The sequence below is a fragment of the Tamandua tetradactyla genome, chromosome 14, assembly GCF_023851605.1.
Source record: "Tamandua tetradactyla isolate mTamTet1 chromosome 14, mTamTet1.pri, whole genome shotgun sequence".
Taxonomy (NCBI): Eukaryota; Metazoa; Chordata; class Mammalia; order Pilosa; family Myrmecophagidae; genus Tamandua; species Tamandua tetradactyla.
The window spans coordinates 72869564-72875481 of NC_135340.1; the positions used below are offsets into that span (position 1 = coordinate 72869564).

The window sequence follows — 5918 nt, forward strand, 5'->3', positions numbered from 1 at the left end:
CAATGTTTTCTCATATCAGGGGCTTTCCAATTTGGCTCGCATTTTCAAAGCCAAGGATGAAAAACCTGATTAAAACTATAAATGAACAGGAGATATTTCAAAGGCCCTACCTTCTGCAACCAGGAAGGCATTTTTCAGGACATGAAAATGTCTGCTCAGCCTGCAGGCTTCCAGTCTGAATTGTGAGGAGAAGAAGAAAAAGGCTGTCTTCAAATTTTAAGCCCATGAAGTATATCCACGACAGCCTTCCGAAAGGAGAAAAAAAAATACCAAAAACCCCCAGTTCTTCCTCATAGGAGTCACCCCAAGAGGAGTGTCCCAGCCAGGCAAATTACTGTTTGGTCTCTACCGGGCAGATACTATAATTTATCCCTGGCAATAGCTGCATGTGCAGAGACTGACACAGGCAACTTACAGAAGTGTGCTCTCCAAGTAATCGAGTCCACTCCAGAGACTCATCAGAGAAACCATTACCCAAGCCCTTATCTAATAAAATATCATTTATGTAATTTTCAAATCATCAATGTATTAATATTTTAAATAATAGGTGCAGTGTTTTATCAACTGCTATCTCGTTTAAGTGGGGGACGCCTTATCCAATTCGTAAAATGCAATCCAAATGACATCTTTTAAAATAAATAGTTGTATTGTTTCAAGTGCACGGAGAAGTTTAGGCAAGATAAGTCTTGGGTAGGACAACGGCTTCCAGATCTTTAATGAAGAGATGAAAATGGTTTATAATTAGCTCATCCATTACTATATGTGAATGGAAGATGTTTATAGGTTAGGAAAAGTCTGCTCATTCTCCTCCACCAGTGACATCTTGTTTACACCATCATTTGCTTAGCAGGCTCTGCCCTCCTAATTTCCATCAAAGTAGATGTCAACCTAGGTTCTGCAAAATATCACATATTTCAAATTGCCGCATTTAAGTAAATTATTGGCATGTTATCTTGTTAGCCTTCCTGCTTTCTCCTAGGCTCTTAAAACCTTTTTTTAAGAATGCTGGTTGGACCCATGGATTCGAGCAGGACTGATGATTTTTTTTTTTGAAGATAAGACGGCAGAAATGTTGAGGTCGTTACTTCAACATTCGCCCCAGCTCCCGGGGCCCAGGTTCCCCTGGTCCCACCTCTAACTCTGTTTACTGGGCAATGGTCCCTCCTGATCGCAGCGAAGGGCCTCAAGAGGCAGCCTCAGTAAAACAGACACTGCTTCCAAAACCGTCCCCGGGTGCGAAATCACGGTACCAGCTTTAGCCAGGCTCTCTCGGCGCCGGCCACCTGCGCAGTGGCCACCGCACCTGCACGTGACTCTCGGTCGGGCACAAGGCGACATCGCAGAGTGTGTCTGCTGCATCTGAGTCACAGGAGAGGGGGGAGGAAAACAGGCCTTTTTTTTTTTTTTCCATGTGCATCTCCAAGGCTGGATTTCAAACTTGGCCGTGGCCACAGCTTCTTGGCAATTAAATGGTTTTCACGCTTCTATTTTTAAAAGCCTTGGAAATGAGTAAAAGGGGGAAGCAGAGCGATTGGGAGAGTGTGTTTCCAAAGTTCTGCCCCGTCAGAGATCCCATCCTGGCGGCAGTCCCAAGGCCCCGCGGTGCCCTCTGCAAACCTGCCCCTCAGCAGATAAAAATAGAAACAGTGAAGGGTCTTCACCCCAGCCCCTGCCCGACTGTCTTATGGGAGGATAGCGTATGTTCTGGCCTCGGGTGACCATTGTCTTCCCTCCGTGGTTGCACGTGGATATAAAACTTTTCCCGTAGAGGATCTACTGCAGTTGGGTCCCTGGGCCTGGAGATCAGCAAGCAGGAGATTTGTTCGGGGGCTGCTTAGGGTCTCTGCAGAAGGGCAGGGAGGGAGGGAAGCAGGAGTGGGTATGGGGAGAGGTCAATTCACTGGAGAGTCTTAGCAATGGATTAACAGACCCTTGGGGGTGCTCTGAAGCCATGTATGGTTTGGGCCTGGGGTCGGGCCTTTATGTAATGACGGCAGTCAGGCACACGCCCCACCCCCACCCCAGGGAAGGGGGCACCCTGGGGTGAGGAGCTTGCTTCAGCTGGACCACCCCTGTGGTGGGGGGAGGGAGCCCAGGGCTGTCTGAGGGCAGCTCACAGCACATGCAGAGTGAGTCCTTCCTTCCTGGACACCGCCACGTACTATCCATCACAGCATTTCTTCTTCTCTTTTCTTTTGTATCTGCAAACTTTCCCTAATTGAATTGAAATTCAGCAGTGGTGTGGAGCTGAGCTGTATGTAACCCCAGAAAAACATGTTCTTGACTTAGTCCTGTGGATATGAACCCCTTGTAGGCAGGACCTTTGGATGAGGTGACTGTGCGACCCACCCCCGAATGCATGGGTCTTGGTCCTATTACTGGAGCCCTTTAAACGTGGAATGAAATTCAGACAGAAGGAGAGAGAAAGCACAGGAAGCAAGAAGCTGAAATCCTGCGGAACCAGGAAGAGCATGGAAAGGCAGAGAGGCCCCCGTGTGCACTGCCATGTGACAAACAAGCCCAGGACCGAGGATCGCCAGCAGCCAGCCCCGGAGCGCCAGTCTCTCGGAAGAAAGCATCTCCTTAATGATGCCTTGATTTGGCCTTTCTCTTAGTGCCAAACAGTAAGTTAGTAAATTCCCTACCCAATGCACGGCATTAGCTTGAGCAGCTAAGGAAACAGAAACAAACACAATATCATAAAACTAACCGTTCTAAAGTGTGCAATCCAGTGCCATTCGGTTCTTTCACCATGTTGAGCAACTACCACCTACATCAAGTTTCAAAACATTTTCATATCTCCAGAGGACAATCCCATACCCACGAAGCAGTGATTCCCCCATTTCTCCCTCCTTAGCCCCTTCAGTCTGCTTTCTGTCTCTATGGATTTACCTATTCTGGATATTCCATATAAATGGGGCCATACAATATGTGGTCTTTTGTGACCGGCTTCTAACCATAATGTTTCCAAGGTTCGTCCACACTGTAGCAGGTATCAGGACTTCATTTCTGTTTTTATGGCCAAATAATATTCCATCATCTGATGGATATTTTGTAGCATTTTATCTTTTAAAAAGAACTTAAGGGTGCCACAATAATGGGATACTCACAGGGCAAAGTAATGAAATTTGAGCCTGCCATACAGCATACAAAAAAAAAAAAAAAGAACTTAAGGGAGCACAGGTGGCTCAGTAGTAGAATGCTCACCTGCCATGCAGGAGACCCAGGCTCAATTCCTGGATCATGCACCGAAAAAAAAACAGGAACTTAAAATCAATGTGGAAACTCTGACCAGCAAAGTCATGACTCGACCTCATTTGGAAGCAAGAAAAGCCTTGCCAGTCTTACTGTGTGTATAGAAGATATCATGAATTCACAGCTGAGAAGCAGCTCTTGAACTGAAAGTCCCATACCCACAGCCTCTGTGGCCTGACGGTGGCACTTCAGTGTGCCCCCTACCCTCCTGCCTCCTCATGCTTGGCAGGATGGCCTTGAGTCCAGCCTTACCTTGCTCAAGCCACACTGAGCCACCTATGGACGTGCTGTCCGCTCCTATAGCCCCTCTGCTCCAGGGAACCATCTCCTGGGCTCAGCCTGGGAAATGGGACTTCTTGCCAGCCGCAGCCTTTGATCAGCTTCCTTCTCTTTTTTTTAAACTTTTTTTTTTTACTGTGAAAAATAACATATATACAAAAAAAAGCAATACATTTCTAAGCACATTTTTAACAAGGAGTTATAGAACAGTTTTTAAAGTTTGGTATGGGTTATAGTTCCACGATTTTTCATTTTTTCTTCTAGCTGCTCCAAGACACTGAAGACCAACAGAAATATCAATATATTGATTCAGCACCATACTCATTTGTTAAATCCTATCTTCTCTATTGCATTCTTTCTTCTCTCTTTTTTCTTTTTTTGTGAAAAAGAACATATATACAAAAAAGCAATAAATTTCTAAGTACCTTGCAATAATTAGTTGCAGAATAGATTTCAGCGTTTGGTATGGGTTACAATTCTACAATTTTAGGTTTTTGTTTCTAGCTGCTTTAAGGTACTGGAGGCTAAAAGAAATATCAATATACTGATTCAACACCTAGACTCATTTGTCAAACCCTACCTTCTCTGTATAACTCCACCATCACCTCTGATCTTTCTCCCACTCTTTAGAGGCGATGCCCATTCTAACTTTTTCATGTTGGAAGGGACTGTCAATAATATGGGATAGGGGATGGAACTAGTTGACATTCTGGAGAGACTGGGTCCTCTGCATTTCAGGACTTATCTGGTCCAGGGACCCATCTGGAGGTTGTAGGTCCCTAGTGCATGGAACCTTTGTAGAAGCTTATATAATGCCCTAGGTGTTCTTTAGGATTGGCAGGACTGGCTTTGGTTGGAGTTTGGCAAGTTGTGACAGTAGCGATGTCTAACTGAAGCCTGTGTAAGGGTGACCTCCAGAGTAGCCTCTCGACTCTAGCTGAATTCTCCCAGCCACGGACACCTTATTTGTTACACTTCTTTTCCCCCTTTTGGTCAGGATGGCATTGTTGATCCCACAGTTCCAGGGCCAGACTCATCCCTAGGAGTCACCTTCCATGCCACCAGGGAGCCTTTCATCCCTGGATGTCATCTCCCATTGTAGGGGGAAGGGTAAAGATTTCATTTGCAAAGCAGGGCTTAGACAGAGAAAGGCCATTTCTGAACAACGGAAGAGGTGACTCTTAAGCATACCTATAGTTAGGCTAGACTTCATCACATACATAAGCTTCACCAGTCAGCTCCTGTTAATCTCCCCGGGTCTCCAAGAGGGAATCTTTTCATCCTAAACTGTTGCTTTAAGTCAAAGCCATGGTTCCGGCAGAAACAGACTCCACTGGCTGACCCACGGCTTCCTGGCCGCAGCCCATCAGCAAACCTCTGCACAACCTTCCTACACCCCCGCCCCCACCCCCCAATTCCATCTGCACATCGAGGGCAAGGCCAGTGCTGCCCGCTGACTCCCTAGCACTTGGGTTGCGGCAAATGCTGGCTGAGAGGCCACAGGCACGGTCCCTCCCCCAGCTCATTTCCATCTGTTTCCACACCCCTCCCTCCCTGCTCCTCTGTCCTTGTTCTCTTGTTCTTGGGTACTGCTGGGTACCCCAGCACCTACCACACAGGGGCTCAATAAATATTTGTTGAGTGAAGAAACTCTTCCTTGGAAATTTTGACTCCATACCTTAGAACTGTACTAGAAAACCCTTTAGGAATTATTGCTTTTTTCTTTCTTTGCTTTGCATATATGTTATATTATACAATTAAAAAAAACTTAAAAAAAGAAAAGAAAACCCTTTAGGAAAGAGACCTTCTTACTTGCTCGGGTGTGACATGCACTGTCCCGGGGGACCCGGCAGCACTCCCGTGACGTGGTCGTTACTCCTATTTCACAGAGGTACTAGCAGGGCCAGACCGTGCCCCTCTGGGTGGCTCTGAGGACCAGCTCGTCTTCTTATCCATGAGCTCTGCAAACTCCCCTAAGCTCCCTCTGCCCATTGGGTCAGTTCTAGTGAGTTCCACGAGAAATGAGAACCTACTGCGTACCAGGCCTGGGTTGATTACCAGGGTTTCTATGCTGCCTGGGGTCCAGGATTGGGAAGAGACTTTCAAACAGCTTTCAGTCCTAAGTGCTCAGCCTAAGGCGAGAGGCCCGTATCGATAGAATGATAGGTGGCACTTGTGAACTATAAACTATTCATGTCATAATCAAGAGTCAAACCTCTCCCAGGGGAGAAAAACCTCCCCAGCTAATCTCCAACCGAGAAAACAGAACAGGCTCCAGGAGAAGTGAGAGGTGGGGCCACCCCACCCTCCTGCCTGACCACTGCGGGGCATCGTCCCCGAGGGACAGATTCCTTTCCCAGCAGCAGCTGCCCTGCCTTGTCCCT

At 46.9% G+C, this 5918-nt stretch overlaps 1 long non-coding RNA gene across 1 annotated transcript; it reads right to left on the bottom strand.

Moving 5' to 3' along the window:
• Positions 1-475: 475 nt before the first annotated feature.
• Positions 476-3662, bottom strand: LOC143655174 (uncharacterized). The gene is made up of 3 exons (XR_013162089.1): positions 3508-3662; positions 2118-2214; positions 476-1843 (listed from the first exon to the last, which is right to left on the bottom strand). It is a non-coding gene; the product is annotated as an uncharacterized LOC143655174 (long non-coding RNA).
• Positions 3663-5918: the final 2256 nt, after the last annotated feature.